The sequence below is a fragment of the Hylobates moloch genome, unplaced genomic scaffold, assembly GCF_009828535.3.
Source record: "Hylobates moloch isolate HMO894 unplaced genomic scaffold, HMol_V3 SCAFFOLD_17, whole genome shotgun sequence".
Classification (NCBI taxonomy): domain Eukaryota; kingdom Metazoa; phylum Chordata; class Mammalia; order Primates; family Hylobatidae; genus Hylobates; species Hylobates moloch.
Window position 1 is genome coordinate 29,402,210 of NW_026652292.1, and position 17,222 is coordinate 29,419,431.

The 17,222-nt window shown below is 45.0% G+C and overlaps 1 pseudogene; it reads left to right on the plus strand.

Moving 5' to 3' along the window:
• The first annotated feature begins 16,062 nt into the window (after nt 1-16,062).
• On the plus strand, nt 16,063-17,180 carry LOC116456962 (transmembrane protein 183A-like; annotated as a pseudogene).
• The last annotated feature ends 42 nt before the right edge of the window (nt 17,181-17,222 follow it).

Consider the following 17,222-nt stretch of genomic DNA (forward strand, 5'->3'; position numbering starts at 1 on the left):
GGGGAGTGGGTGTTCGCAGAGCTGAATGTTCAGGGCAGATGCTCCGGAGGATTAAATTACACCGAGAGTGAGGCTGCTGGTGCCGTCCCTCAGCCCTGCTCTGTAGCGCTGGGAGCTATTTCAAGCCAGTGAGAAAGAGAGTCTGCACTATTTGTCTTTAGGAGGCACTTTATTTCCTTCCCTGTTTTGGAAAATGATACCTAGCTACCTAGCTCTGCATGTATGTGGGTGCCTTTTTTTATGAAGTGCTACTCAAGGACTCAAAAGAAGGAACAGTGGTAGATGGGGCATCTGTGGGTTTTGCCTCTTCTGCAGCCATTCCCCCCTCTTCTGGTAACAGCACTATGATTTGGTGGCAGGGGAGGGCTGGGGGGTGCACCTTTTTCACTGTAAGTCCCTGTGGTTCAGGTGAGACTGATTCCATCCTACCCAATGCCCCTGCTCCAAGCTGGGCACTTATGCCAGCCTAAGCCATTGATTGCCCTGGAATGTTCATGCGACTTAAGTTAGGACGAGGAGAGTCAGCTCCAGGACTTTTGCTGACAGTGTTGTGAAAGAGGGGCTTTCTGCTGCGAATGCCAAGCGGATGGTATGTAAGTCTGGAGCTGTTCCTGGCTTGTTCTGTGAAAACTTAGGGGAGAATGAAGCCAATTAGAAGAGATGCATTTGAGCAATGAAGAAAGAAGTTTCCTGAGGACATTGAGCATCTGGATCCAGCTGCAGCTGAAACTGATCCTACCCTAGGACTTTGCAGGTATATGTGCCTGTAAGTCTTCCCCCACCTCTTTATTCTCACCACTTTGCATTTGGGATTCTGTCCCTCGCACCTAATACAAGTGCCTTCAGAAAGCCCAGGAGTCTTGTCCAGGTCACTGTGCTGGGCAGAACAAAATGAGGGCAGCTATCTGTCATTGCTTCCATGCTGCTCTTGTGGATGAAGCCTGGAGGCTTATTTCCAGGTCATGTTTGACTCTGAGTACACAGCTGCCTCTGAGAAAGATTGCCAGGCAGGAGTCAGCAGCCAGAACTCAGCTCAACAACCGTGTTCAGTTCTGTGTTATTGTACAGCAGTGCTCTCCAAGGACACCCTTGAATAGAAATGAATGCACATAAAGGTCCAACATGCATTCAGGAAGCCAGAGTCTCCACTTGTGCCCATATGCAAAGGAATCATTGTTCTCAGACCCCCTGGTAGAGACAGCTCTCGGCTCACTGACATGAACTGATGTGAAAATGTTCTTTAAGTGGAAAGCAGCAGGAAGCAGCTGTTAAGGCGGTGGGCAATTAGAAAGGAGAGACCACTTTACCATTTATCCATTTGTCCAGCATACGTTGATTGAGCGCCTTCTATTGTGCTAGGGACAGAAATGCTAATAAAAGACAAAGTTCGTGCTCTCAGGAAGCATGCAGTTGAGTCAGGGAGTCAGCAAGAAAATCAACTGGTAAATAAATGTAATTGTGATTATTTAAATGGAATAATAGGAAAGTGCCATCTACCCAGCAACATAACTTCCTTAGTTTGTAGAATCTGGATTTTATTCTAAAAGGCAGGATGCTCAGGTCCCTCCCCCAGGCTCAGGATTAACTATGATACATCTAAGCCAGTGATTCCAAATTCTGGCTTGCATGAGTCACCTGGAGGGCTTGTTAAAACCCAGAATCCTGGGCCCCACTCCCAGAGTTTCTGATTCAGTAGGTCTAGGTGAAGCCTAAGAATTTGCATTTTTTTTTTTTTTTTGAGACAGAATCTCACTCTGCGATCTTGGCTCACTGCAACCTCTGCCTCCTGGGTTCAAGCAGTTCTCTTGCCTCAGCCTCCCAAGTAGCTGAGACTACAGGCGTGCATCGCCATATCCAGCTAATTTGTGTATTTTTAGTAGAGATGGGGTTTCACCATGTTGGTCAGGGCTGGTCTTGAACTCCTGGCCTCAAATGATCCACCTGCCTCGGCCTCCCACCCTGCTGGGATTACATGTGTAAGCCACTGTGCCTGCCCAAGAATTTGCATTTCTAACAAGTTCCCAAGTGATGCCGTTGCTGCTGGTCTGAAGATCACTAATCACAATCAAGCATGGTCATCTGGTTTACCCGTTCTAGTATTTGGTTTAGGGTTAGGCACATGACCAAATTCTGGCTGATTAAATGAAAGAAAAAGTCAATGGAGTTTTAGGACAATTGTTTGCTTCTTGGTAAAATGTGAGATGGAAAGGAGGCCTATCTTTTCATCCCATCCTGTGTTGCAGAACTTTATCCTTAGTTCAGCTAAGACTGGGTTCTTGTCACGCAACTAGGAAAGATTAGGCTCGTGGACGCATAGAAGGGTGAGGAAAATGGAATTTATTGGTCAAAAAGGAAAAAGAAAGAAAAACTCTCAGCAAAGTGAGAGGGGGCCTTGCCAACAACCTCCCGCCTCACAGCCTGAATCCCAGGTTACCACACAGGCACCGAAGAGGCCAGACTCCTCCCCACTGCAAACGGTGTGAACTTCCCAAGGCTCCACCCGATCCTCCCAGTGCACAAACAGTCATTATTCCGAATCATCTGGGAAAGGGCAGGCTTCATTCGTGACCAGCAGACCGGTTTTTCAGCCTCCAGGCTGTTTTAGGCTTGAAGGCAGGGTTTCACTGGGGACTCTTGGCTGTCTTGTCTCTATCACCTGAAATGAGGTTATATGGGGAGCTGCTGTTTAGAGCTACTGATATCATGTGACGATGTGCACTTGGCCAAGAGGCTTGCAAAAATCCTGATTCAGACCTCTGACAATGTTGAGGAGCTGAGCAAACCCTGGAACCACCCACCTCGGACTCTTTGTTGTGGAGAAATTAAATGTTGTTATTCCCGTTTTCCATCAGAGCTGGAAATATCCCAACTGATTCAGAGGGCTATCAATCTGAGGCTGAGTAGGATGGAGTATCAGGAAAGGCTTCCAAGAGGAAGTAGACTCACTCTTCTCCAGCTCTTTAGTGAGAACGATTCCCATTTGTGCTTTGGCAAAATGACAAATGATGACACCCCATAGACTCACTTTGTAGACTAACTTTTGAATTGCCTAAACGAGGAATTTTAAATTTATGAATGTCAGGGGTTTATTTCATGTGTAAATAACTGTGTTGGAATGGAGATTGAGAAAACCATTAATTTTATCTGTGGCGAAGGTCAGGAAAAATTTGTGAAGGAGGGCCAGGAGGGCCGGGCATGGTGGCTCATGCCTGTAATCCCAGCAATTTGGGAGGCCGAGACGGGCAGACCACTTGAGGCCAGGAACTTGAGACCAGCCTGGCCGACATGGTGAAACTCCATCTCTACTAAAAATACAAAAATTAGCTGTGCATGGTGATGCACGCCTGTAATCCCAGCTACTTGGGAGGCTGAGGCAGGAGAATTGCTTGAACTGGGGAGGAGGAGTTTGCAGTGAGCCAAGATCACACCACTGCGTTCCAGCCTAAGCGACAGAGCAAGACTTTGTCTCAAAAAAAAAACCAAAAAACAAAAAAAAAACTTTGTGAGGGAGATGACATTGGGCCAGGCTACTGAGAGCTGATAGCATGGGTTGGGGAGTAAAGTAGTGCTGGACTCTAGCAAAGTGTGTGGTGTATAATAAATACCCGTATGTTTCCAGGGCTTACCTAACCTTAAGAATATATCATCCAGAGGAAATGGCATGAACAGCAGCCTGAAGGCATGACAGTTTGGTGTCTCTGGCTATGAGTATACAGCTTGGTATGGTGATCTGGAGGTAGTATGGGTTAGACTGAGCCATGATATGAAAAAAGCGGGGAAGCATTGGATTAGATTAAATTGGAAACCAAAATCACGGTTCTCAGTTAGGTTAACAACAACAGCAAATCCCAATCCTCAAAGACTTCTGAAACTCGGAAGGTGATTGAATTTCAAGAGGGTTGCCCAAGAAGAACTCTTGCCCAGCAAGGGTTGGGTTGCCTCTCCTCTGCCTAAGGAGGCAGTCCTTCCCTTGGAGTAGGAATTGCTTCCTGACCTACTTCTCATTTTGCTATGCCACTAACCTAAATCCAAATACAACATGGCCTGGGGTGGAGCAGGGTGGGATTGAGCAGGATGTGAAATGACCAAGGATATGATAATAGAAAATGATCATTTTTGCAGCATGCTGGGTTAAATATGAGATTGCTTAGAGCTGGGAGTGGGCAGCCCAGGAGTTCCATTCACCCAGAACACAACCGCAACAATGAGGAGAACACTATTGCTACATATCTGTAACCTGTTACTTATTTACATTTTCAAAAGCCCTGATGATGTTTCTAAGAATGAATTTCGAGGATGTATAAACAAGGCTCGTGGAATATAATTTTAGCTTGGGCTAGATTTAGTGATGTGGGTATAGTTATATGTTAGAGAAGACAGGAAGATCATTTCTCTTTGTGAAAATAGCCTTCAAAATAATTTAAAACAATGTTCATTAAAACAATTCAGAAAAGCATAAGAAAGAAAATTAAATCACCGAAATCTCATTACATTGATAATAGCTTAATAATTGTTCTAAGTTTGCTGGAGTTGGCTGATGTAGCCCTGGATCTACTGCTGGTCCACTTGCGATAATAGGGAAAGGCCAGAAATAGCTTGGCATGACAGAGAGCAGTGGATCTCAGGCTGAGTGCAGTGGCTCATGCCTGTAATCCCAGCACTTTGGGAGGCCAGGGCAGGCAGATCACTTGAGGCCAGGAATTTGAGACCAGCCTGAGCAATATGGTGAAACCCTGTCTCTACAAAAATTAGCTGATCATGGTGGCACTCGCCTGTAATCCCAGCTACTCGGGAGGCTGAGGCAGGAGAATCGCTTGAGCCCAGGAGGCGGAGATTTCAGTGAGCTGTGATTGCACCACTGCACTCCAGCCTGGTGACAGAGCAAGACCCTGTCTCAGAGAAAATGTTTAAAAAGGGAGCAGTGGATCTCAAAGCTGGGTACACATCGAAATCTCCTGGGTGAATTTAAAAAGCACTGGTGTCTGAGCAATTCAGTCAGAATCTCTGAAAGTATAGGGCATATAGGCATCAGTGTGGTGTTTTTTGGGTTTGTTTTGTTTTTGTAGTTTGTGTGTGTGTGTGTGTGTGTGTGTGAGAGAGAGAGAGAGAGAGAGACAGGGTCTCACTCTGTTGCCCAGACTGGAGTACAGTGGTGTGATCCTGGCTCACTGCATACTCTGGCCCCCCATGCTCAAGTGATCCTCACACCTCAGCCTCCTGAGTAGCTGGGACCACAGGTGCACACCACTATGCTAGCTATTTTTTGTCTTTTTAATAGAGACAGGGTCTTACCATGTTGCCATGTTGCCCAGGCTGGTCTCGAACTCCCGAACTCAAGCAATCCTACAAATTTTGCCTCCCAAAGTGCTGGGATTACAGGCATGAGCCACTGTGCCCGGCTGGCATCAGTGTTTTTTAAGCTTCTAGGTGATTCTAATAGGCAGCCTGAATTGGAAACAACTGATGTAAACAGAAGAATTCTAAAATGTTAGGAGATAGTTCTGGATTGGCTCTTTCAAGCCTGTTGTGTCAATCAGGAGTCCAGTCCAAAAAACATAAAACATTCTAGATATTTCAAGCAGAAAGGGATTGAATGCGGGGGACTGGTTACAAAGGTTTTGTAAGGGCTGGAGTTGCAAAATGGAGACATGGTTTTATCTAGAGATCAGGGACCTGCCACCACTTGGGGCTGACACCTGTGGGTTCACACTCACTGCTAAGCTGCTCCAGATGACAAGTGGCCTGAGTAGGAGCTGTCACTGCTTCCAGAATTGGAACCGGCATTCTGCTACAGCCCATTTCTTGTCTGCAATTGCCTGCTTCTACCAGAGCCAGAGAAGGCGAGGGGTCATCTTCTTCCTACCTTCTATCTCCCTTCAATGGCAGAACCTATCTATCCAGTACCTAGCTGGTGAAGGAGTTTGGGAAATATAATCTTCCAATGGCTCCAAAAAATATGCAGAAGGGTATGGAAAAGGGAATATGGGGGCTGAATATCAGTCAATGTCTTAATGTCAATCAATATCTGACATGCATTTCTTGCTCACTTACCCGCTGACTGCATCTCCTTCACAGAGCTTGGAATACTCTTCAATGGGCTTTGAAATTGAAGAGCCCATCTTTACCAAATGCTGACATATGTGGGTGCCATGGCAGGAGATAAAGACGGGACATCTGGGCCAGAGGTGGTTTGTTGAGGGCTGGCGTGTCTTAGGTGTTCTGTTTCATTACTCTTATGTCGCTATATAAAATTATCTTCATTTTGCAGATGAGGAAACTGGGGCTCAGAGGGACAAAGGACAAGATCCCATAGTTCAGACGGGGCAGGGTGTAATTGGCACTGTTTGGCTGACTACAAATTCAGTTCTCACACCATTACACCACACTGCCTGCCAGGGTCCCAACCCCAGAGGGCAGGGCCATTAGCACCAGACCTCCTGAGGGAGCAGCTTTATGGAATGGGTGTGGGAAAGGAGGCCTGGGGCAGGGGACCCTGCCTATCACTGCTCTCACAATCTCCTAAGCTCTTCTTGCCTGTGGGTGCCAGGACTGACACCAGAAATCCCCTGTGGCCTTCCTATCTCTCCTGCAGAGGATCATAGGCATACGTCCTGTCTCATAACCTCCACCCTTTCTGGCCTGGCCCACATGCCCCTGCTTCTTAGAGAGTCATGGCAGTCTGGATGTCAGTGTGGGCAGAGCTTGAGGACACTCTAGGTGCAGCTGGTTTGGGCTGGCAGGTGAGGTGAGGGGGCTGGGAGGATGTCCCTCCTTCTCACAATTCCTGGGGAGAGAATAGAGCAGGAGGGCAGGCTTTGGGCGAGCTCTCACCATCGTGGACTTAGCTGAGCCAGCAGGCTGCTGCACTCTTCTCCGCCCACAGTGGCCTCATTGTTTCCAGCGGCCAGGCAGTTTGGAGGAGGTCCCTCGGCCACTCCTAGCCCCCTAAATAGGGGCCAGCTTATCAGAAACATATCAGAAGTCTGCAGGCTAGAATTGTTGGTAGGAAAATGCCAAAGTTGAAACTTGTTTTCTGTTATCAGCAGGTATCTGGGAGTGAACTGTGGCAGGGTACAAGTGATGCCAATTATGTAACAACTGGAGGCAACATGGGCACGGTTACATTAGGCTCTAGGGCAGGCTTGGGAAAAATGTTTGACAAGGGTCTGATCCTCCAAGATCTCTGCTATGCCATCTGTGGTAATGAGATCATCAGATGACCTGTGCAGGTTTTCTGTGATGTGAATGACTAACCCAAACCAAACAAAGCTTCAGCTTAGTGAATAGAGGCCTGATTTGAACCATCGTGGTAGACATAGCTTATCTTCCAATTCATAGGCCTGAGATTGGTAACAGAACCAGAGGCACAGAATGGAAAGGACACCAAATGCCTACAAGGAAGGACCCATATAACACCTCAATTACATACTTGAAACCTCCTTCTTGCCTTTCTCAAAGGAACTATTTACCTGGATAGCCGTGAACGAGGGCAAGAGAGAGACATAAACCTTCCAGGGAGTAGTGAATATTGGCTCTGAACTTACACGAGATACATAAATCTACTGCAGTTCCTGATTACAGTGGGTCTAATGGTCATCAGATGGTAAGTAGGATTTTAACCTGGGTCTAATTATAAAAAGCCCAGTAATTATTTCTCCAGATCCTGAATACAGCACAGAATTGGACTGGTAGGTCCCCAAAGTGGCTCTCTGACACACACAGTAAGAATGACTGTGGTTGGAAGAGCCAAGTGGGAGCCATTGAAGTTTCTTCTCTCTAGCAGAATAAAAAATCAAAACCAATACCACACCTCCAGGGGAATCACAAAGATTCACCCCACAGTTAAAGATTTTGAAACAACAGCTAAGTTCCTCAGAATGGCCAGTATGAGGATAGATGGATTCTGGAAACAGCAGTGGATTAAGTAAGCCTAATTAGTTGATAACTCCTCCCACAGTGACAGGCCAAGACATAGTCTCCCTTTTGGAGCATATTAACACAGGCCCTGGCAAGAGCAACTGATCTAGCAAGTGTATTTTGTTATCCATTCTGATAAAGGGTATTCCACATAGTTAGCTTTCACCTAGTAGAAATATATACTTTTACCATGCTGCCTCAGGGATATATTGAGGCCGGTAGGGATCTTGACCATCTCACCATCCCACAAGACATAAGGCTGGTCTACATTGAATATAGCACACATATAAGGCCTGGGAAATAAGAAGTAACCGTTATCACAGATGTTGATCTAGATAGCTTAGACCCATATGTGCTAGCGGGTGAGAAATAAATCTTATGAAAATACAAGGACTTGCTACCTCAGTTAATCTTCTGGGGGAGGGTTGGACGCCATGGCTCACGCCTCTAATCCCAGTGTTTGGGGAGGCCAAGGTGGGAGAGTCACTTGAAACTAGGAATTTGAGACTAGCCTGGGCAACATAGTGAGACCCTGTCTCCACAAAAAATTTAAATATTGGCTGGATGTGGTGGTGCACACCTGTACTTCTAGCTACTCAGGAGGCTGAGGAGGGAGGGTCACCAGATCTAGAGAATTCAAGGTTACAGTGAGCAGTGATTGCACCATTGCACTCCAGGCTGGGTGACAGAACAAGACCCTGTCTCTAAAAACAGGAAGAAAAATAAATTCTAGGAGAAGACCTAGTGGAGTGGACTGAAATATCGATAGATAATCCTCTCCAATTGATAGGGCTCCTTGCATATTAGAGGTAGCAGAGAACACATTTGGTTGCCTTGCTTCAACCCATTTACCTGGTGAACTCAGATATGCCAGCCTTATTCGGGTACAGAACAAGAGAAGTCTCTCTAGCTCATCCAGACTGCAGAAGAAGAGGAGGTACCAATTGGTCTGTATGACCCAGCAGATACAATGATAGTCCAAGTGTCTGAGGGAGATAAGTCCTCAGTTAAGGAACTCATTTCACAAGGAAATGAAAAGACAATGAGATATCATGCTAACAGTTAACTAGTTTTATCATGTACTTAGGAACTTGAGGCATCTGATACCTAGAAGAAAATATAGGTACAGGATTTGGCGGTGGTGCCTTTCAAAGTTTTACCTAATTACTAAATTATAAAATGTTTGCTTCCCATGTATGCAACTCTGGGCTTTGCTGTCTTGTTTATTTTGCTTTCTTATTTATTTATTTACTTTACTTTTATTTTATTTTATTTTTTGAGACGGAGTCTCTTTCTGTCACCCAAGCTGGAGTGCAGTGGCGCTATCTTGGCTCACTGGAATCTCTGCCTCCCAGGTTCAAGTGATTCTCCCGCTTCAGCCTCCTGAGTAGCTGGGATTATAGGCATGCACCACCACACCTGGCCTATTTATTTATTTTTAATTTTTAAAAGCTCTTGTTAAAAAATAGAGATGTGGTCTCACTACATTGCCCAGGATGCTCTCCAACTCCTAGGCTCAAGCGATCCTTCACCTTGGCCTCTCAAAATGCTGGGATTACAGGGGTGAGCCACCATGCTCAGCTGGTGGTCTTACTCTCTAAGGGAGGAATACTTCCCATAGGGGACACAATAATGGTTTCTGTCTTAGCCATGAGCAGGCAAAAAAGGGTAATGGTGTCGGCTGGGGTGAATGACACTGTGAAAAGGGAAATGAGGTTGCTGCCACATGATGGGAGTAGGGGTGTACACAAGAAACGAGCAATTCATCAGGAATTGCTCCTTGTTTTATTATTTATGTCCATGCCCAGCAGTTGTGGTCAGTGGAAGCTTAGTTCAACCTTTCACTGGCAGGTGCACCAAAGCTGAGATCATTTAGAAATGCAAAGTTGGGCAGAAAAATTGCCATCTATCTGAGGTGCTGGCCAGCATTCAGGGGGACAAGAAATTGGATAATGGAGGAGAGAATACTTAATTATTAGTGGTGGTCTAGTGACCAGATAGAGTGTTTCCTTCTAAGTGTCTACTCCTTCAATAAGTTGATGTATAAATATAAATATCACACATATACACACACATGTGTGTATGTATATTCTTGAATAATAAAGTGGTGGTTTTTTTTTTTTTCTCCTTTGACCACTTTGTTCAGAACAGGGAACATGGGTATACCATGGGTCTCAGGAGAAAGCCAGAAATGGACAGAGTAGATTCAGCTTCCAATTCTAGAGCTGAGAGTTTAGCCTAAGATGGAAAACTTGAAACTATTTGCAAATGGCAGGAATCCTTTTTTTCCTGAGTCTTTCTCTCCCCAACTAGGAAAAATCCTTCAAGCCAAGAAGAATAAAGCAGTTGAAGAGTTAGGAAGAGTATAAGGGCCATACACTATGCCCCCAACTCTCATTGTCAATGGGCCTGGGTGATAAGAACCCCTCTTTATGTCCGCAGATCTAAGAGCAACATAGTCTTCTGCTTTGTGTCTCATCTAGAATTTTAAGAAGGTGGCAGACTGGCAGATGTGAACCATGACCACATGGGGAGAACAGAAGAGATGGTGGCATCATGAGACTAGTTGGAGACAGTCAGGCATTATCCCTTAAGTTTCCTGCAGCTCCCAAGTGGTAAAGGAGAGCCGAAGTTTCCCGTGGGCCGTGAGAAGGAAGAAGTACGGCTGAGAGGAATTGGTTATGGTGCATGAGTTTATACCAGGAGAACTGGGCGTGCTTAGGTTTTTTTATTATTATTTAGATAATCAATGTGAAAACATTCTTGCTATACAGAGTTTTGATATTTTTTATTTTTTAGGACACTGTATTTTTGAAAGTAGTGTTTAAAGAGAATTTTATTATAGGTAACCCCACTGATAAAACGAAGTCAATCTATCAGTTAATAAATAAAAATTCCAATAATATTATTTTCATTATTTTAGTAACTCCTTTCTTTTTCTTTTTCTTTTTTTTTGAGACGGAGTTTCACTCTTGTTGCCCAGGCTGGTGTGCAGTGGCATGATGTCAGCTCACTGCAACCTCTGCCTCCTGGGTTCAAGTGATTCTCCTGCCTCAGGCTCCTAAGTAGCCGGGATTACAGGTGTCTGCTACCATGTCTGGCTAATTTTTTGTATTTTTAGTAGAGATGGGGTTTCACCATGTTGGCCAGGCTGGTCTTGAATTCCTGACTTCAGGTGATCCACCCACTTCAGCCTCCCAGAGTGCTAGGATTACAGGTGTGAGCCACAGCACCTGGCCTGTACCTTTTTTCATTCAAAAGTTTTCTGATTTGGATGATAAATTAGTCACCCTAAGTATATGGGACCTGGAAAGGGAGCAGATAAAACAATTTTTGTTATTCTTGTCCCTTCATCTACCTCAAAGTCATAAAAGATTGAGTTGAAGATCAAAAAGTCTGGAAACGATGTCTGAGTATGGTGGCTCATGCCTATAATCCCAGTACTTTGGGAGGCCAAGGTGGGAGGATTGCCTCAGCCCAGGAGTTCAAGATGAGCCTGGACAGTGAGACCCTGTCTCTACAAAAATTAAAAAATTAGCTGAGCATGGTAGGGCAAACCTGTGGTCCCAGCTACTCAGGAGGCTGAGGTGGGAAGATTGCTTGAGCCCAGGAGGTTGAGGCTGCTGTGAGTCAAGATCGTACCACCACACTCCAGTCTGGGTGACAGAGAAGAAGACCCTGTCTAAAAAAAAAAAAAAGATTGGAGAGAAAGGATTTCTTTGGAGAGAGTGGTTAATATGCCATACTTGCAAGAGAACTATCTAAAAAGCTTGACAAAGGTCCCCTGTCCCAGCCTACTACAGTTTGAAAAATCCCCAGGGCAAAACCACAGTTGGTGATATCTTTCAGCCGGCTTTAAAAAGGAGGCTAGGATCCAGAATATATAAATAACTCTAACAATTCAACAACCAAAGCACAAAATACCCAGTTTAAAAATAGGCAAAAGGGGATAACCAAAGCAATCTTAGACAAAAAGAACAAAGCTAGAGGCATCATACTACCCGAATTCAAACTACAAAGCTACAGAAGTTAAAATAGCATGGCACTGGCACAAAACAGGTGCATAGACCAATGGATAGAGAACCCAGAAATAAAGCCACACACCTACAACCATATGATCTCTGACAAAGTTGACAATAACAAGCAATGTGGAAGGGACTCCCTATTCAATAAATGGTGCTGGGGTAACTGACTAGACATTCGCAGAAGAATCAAACTGGACCCCTTCCTTTCACCATATACAAAAATTAACTCATGATAGATTGAAGTCTTAAATGTAAGACCTAAAACTTTACAAATTTTAGAAGAAAACCTAGGAAATACTATTCTGGACATTGACCTTGACAAAGAGTTTATAATGAAGTGCCCAAAAGCAGCTGCAGCAAAAAAATTGACAAGTGGAACCTAATTAAAACAAAGAATTTCTGCATAGCAAAACAAACAAACAAACAAATGAAAAAAACTATCAAGAGACTAAACAGCCAACCTACAGAATGGGAGAAAATATTTGCAAACTATGCATCCAACAAAGGTCTGATATCCAGAATCTATAAGGAACTTAATTCAACAAGCAAAAAACAAACAACCTCATTAAAAAATGGTCAAAGGACATGAACAGACCCTTCTCAAAATATGATATACATGCAGCCAACAAATATATGAAAAAATGCTCAACATCACTAATCATTAAAGAAATACAAATCAAAACCACAATTAGATACCATCTCACATCACTCAGAATGGCTATTAAAAAGTCAAAAAATGACAGATGTTGCTGAGGTTGCATAGAAAAGGGAATGCTCATACACTGTTGCTGGGAATATAAATTAGTTCAGTCCCCATGGAAAAGGGTTTGGAGATTTCTTAACTTAAAACAAGACTACCATTCAACCCGGCAATCCTGTTACTGGGCATATACCCAAAGGAAAGTAAGTCATTCAACCAAAAAGACATGTGCACTTGTAAGTTTATCACAGCACTTTCACCATAGGAAAGGCAAGGAATCAACCTAGGTGCCAATGAACGGTGGACTAGATAAAGAAAATGTGTGGTACATATACACCATGGAACACTACGCAGCCATAAAAAAGAATGAAATCACATCCTTTGCAGTAACATGGATGCAGGTGGAGGCCATTATCCTAAGTGAATTAATGCAGGAACAGAAAACCAAACACCACATGTTCTAACTTACAAGTGGGCACTAAATATTGAGTACATAAGGACATTAGAAGGGAACAATAACACTGGGGACAGAGTGAGATCTTGTCTCAAAATTAACTAATTTTGAGACAAGATCTCATTCTGTCACCCAGGTTGGAGTACAGTGGCACAATCACAGCTCACTGCAGCCTCAACTTCCAGGGCTCAAGTGATCCTCCCAACTCAGCTTCCTGAGTAGCTGGGATTACAGGCATGTGCCACCACACCTGGCTAAATAAAAAAGAAAATTTTTTTATTTTTATTTTTTGTAGAGACGGAGTCTCACTAAGTTGCCCTGGCTGTTCTCAAATTCTTGGACAAAAGCAATCCTCCTTCCCTGGCCTCCCAAATTGCTGGGGTCATAGGCATGAGCTGCCTTGCCCACTGACACTGGGGGCTACTAGAAAAGGGAGGATGGAAGAAGGGCGAGGGCTGAAAAACTACCTATGCTCACTACCTGGGTGATGGGATCATTTGTACACCAAACCTCAGTGACACACAATTTACCCATGTAACAAACCTGGACATGTACCTCCTGAACAAAAATAGAAGTTGAAAAAAAATGGGCAAAGGATTTGAATAGACTTTCTCTAAAGAAGATATACGAGTGACTAACAAGTACATGAACAGCTGCTCAACATCATCCGGTAGTTTAGGAAAATGCAAATCAAAGCCTCAGTGAAATACTATTTCATGCTCACTAGACAGGTAAAATAACAAAGAGACAAAATAGGAAGCGCTGGCCAGGATATGGAGAAATTAGAAACTCTCATACATCGCTGATGGGATTGCAAAATGGTGCAGCCACTTTGGAAAACAGTTTGGCAGTTCCTCAAAAATTTAAACATAGAGTCACCATATGACCAGGCAATTGTGCTCCTATGTATATGCCCAAGAGAAATGAAAACATATGTCCATACAAAAACTTGCACATGAATGCTTATAGAAGCATTATTCATAATGGTCAACAAATGGAAACAACCCAAATGTCCATCAATAAACAAACATAAATAAACAAAATGTGGTATCTCCAAACAATGGAATATTTTCAGTCATAAAAAGGAATGATGTGCTGATTCATGCTACAACGTGGATGAACCTTGAAAACATAATGCTAAGTTAAAGAAGGCAGACACAAACGACCACATCTTGTACAGTTCCATTTATATGAAATGCCCAGAAAAAGAAAATTCACAGAAACAGGGAGTAGATTGGTGGTTTCCAGAGGTTAGAAGAAGGAGGGAATGAAGAATGATTGCTAATGGGTCAGGGGTTTCTTTTTGGAGTGATGAAAATATTTGAAATTAGAGAGAGGGGATGGTTACGCAACCTTGTGAATATGTTAACACCCATGGAATGTGCTTCAGTGGCGAATTTTATGATACGTGCATTATATCTCAATAAAGTTGTCATTGAAAAAAAAAGGTTGCGAGGCTGCCTTAGAAGCAGCTGCACTCCCCAAGCAGTGGGTCTAAGGTGCTTATTTTCTGGGACCAGAGGTGAAACCTGATGTATGAATTCTGACCTGGCATCATTTAAAAAGAGATTTTGTCTGGCACTGTGGGGTGTGACTATAGTCCCAGCTACTTGGGAGGCTGAGGCAGGAGGATTGCTTGAGCCCAGGAGTTGGAGGCTGCAGCGAGCTATGATCACGCCTATGAATAGCCACTGCACTCCAACTTAGGCAACATAGCAAGACTCTGTCTTTAAAAAAGAGATCTTGCCCAAGAGGACTGCCTGAGAGTATGATGGGACACAACAGAGAGAGAGTCCATGTAGAGATGGCCACCCCATGCTAAGGTTGCCAGGGGTGATGAGTGACAAACCAAAGCAGAGGCCATCCCCCAACTCCAAGTGAAGTGAAGAGGAGCAGTCAGAGAGCTTCCTGGCCAGCCCATGGGAGTAACCAGGAGAGAAGCATCAGCTCAAATCATTTAACATGTTCAGAGAAACTCCAAGCCTGGAGGGTCAGAAGTCCCAGAAAGTGCGGGCTGTGGAGGAGAGGCTCCCAGAGGAAAAAGAGGAGCAGACAATCACCCTCCCCTTGACTGCATGCTTCTGCCTTGAGCAGGCCACGCTGAGGCAAGGAAGGTGCTTTAAGTGACATAAAGTCAAGAGTTCCGATTATTATACTGCATGAGACATACTAATTTATAACATTAGTTTTTCTTGTGGCTGAAAGCAATCAGAATATTTTCTTTCTTATCTTTTTTTTTTTTGAGATGGAGTTTTGCTCTTGTTGCCCAGGCTGGAGTGCAATGGTGCGATCTTGGCTCACTGCAACCTCCACCTCCCAGGTTCAAATGATTCTCCTGCCCCAGCCTCCTGACTAGCTGGGATTACAGGTACGAGCCACCATGCCCGGCTAATTTTTGTATTTTTAGTAGAGACAGGGTTTCACCATCTTGGCCAGGCTGGTCTTGAACTGCTGGACTTCAGTGATCTGCCTGCCCTGGCCTCCCAAAGTGCTGGGATTACAGGAGTGAGCCACCACGCCCCGCCGTGATCGGAATGTTTTTTACCTCTTAGAATTAATGAAAAACTATGGGGTTTGCCCAGGTTTCAAACATACATGGGTAAGAACTAGCGCCACAGAGCATCCGATGCCTATTCCTCAACAGATGTAATCCGAATAAATCACTACAGAGAGCGGTAAGTCCTGTGATGAAATAATAGTTCAGATGAGAGATGAAGATGTGAAATCAAGTATATGGGGAAAAGGGGAAAACATAGGTTTAAAAATCGACAAATTTGGCCAGGCATAGTGGCTCATGGGAGCCTGAGGCGGGAGGATTGTTTAAGCTCAGGAGTTTGAGGCCAGCCTGGGCACAGGGCGAAACCCGCCTCCACAAAAAATACAAAAAATAGCCAGTTGTGGGAGAGTTAGCGGCCTCCGGTGTGGGATGGCTTGCGGCTCCCGGGGCCGGCTCTCTGGCCGGAGACATGGCCTGGGGGTCCGGCCCGCTAGGCAGGCCTCGCCCCGATAGGGTCGCCATGCCCAAGAGAGGAAAGCGACTCAGGTTCCGGGCCCACGACGCCTGCTCCGGACGAGTGACCGAGGTGGATTACGCCAACTCGGATCCAGCGGTCGTGAGGTCTGGGGTCAAGAAAGCCGTAGCCAACGCTGTTCAGCAGGAAGTAAAACCTCTTTGTGGCTTGGAAGCCTCTCAGGTTCCTGCAGAGGAAGCTCTTCCTGGGGCTGGTGAGCACTGTGACGTCATCGACCGCAGTGATGAGAGGGATGCCCAGGAGGAAAGCATCCGTGAGAGAACTGTCTCCAGAAAAAAGAAAAGCGAGAGGCACAAAGAAGAACTGGACGGGGCTAGAGGAGAAGAGTATCCCATGGATATTTGGCTATTGCTGGCCTCATATATCCGTCCTGAGGACATTGTGAATTTTTCCTTGCTTTGTAAGAATGCCTGGACTGTCACTTGCACTGCTGCCTTTTGGAGCAGGTTGTACCGAAGGCACTACACGCTGGATGCTTCCCTGCCTTTGCGTCTGCCACCAGAGTCAATGGAGAAGCTGTGCTGTCTCTGGGCTTGAGTGATCCGATCTCTGTACCACATATGCATGAGCCATTTGCTGCTCCAGTCTCCAAGAATCCAAGCACCCCCAGCACATTAAAGAATTCCAAATGCTTACTTTTCTGGTGCAGAAAGATTGTTGGGAACAGACAGGAACCAATGTGGAAATTCAACTTCAAGTTAAAAAAACAGTCCCCTAGGTTAAAGAGCAAGTGTACAGGAGGATTGCAGCCCCCCGTTCAGTACGAAGATGTTCATACCAATCCATACCGGGACTGCTGCCTACTGCAGTCATCACCCTCAATTTCATCTTCATTCTGATTATCACAGGAATGATATTTCCTCTCTTTACTATCAATGTGAGTGTGGACATGCGGCATCGTTGAGTGAGACTGGTGTTCCAAGATTCCCCTGTCCATGGTGGTCGGAAACTGCGCAGTGAACAGGGTGTGGCAAGTCATCCTGGACCCAGTGCACAGCTTTCGGCTCTTTGACTGATGGCACCCTCAGTACCCATTCTCCCTGACAGCATAGTTACTGCTTCCCATCCCTTGGGGGCGGCCCTGATTCTAGTCC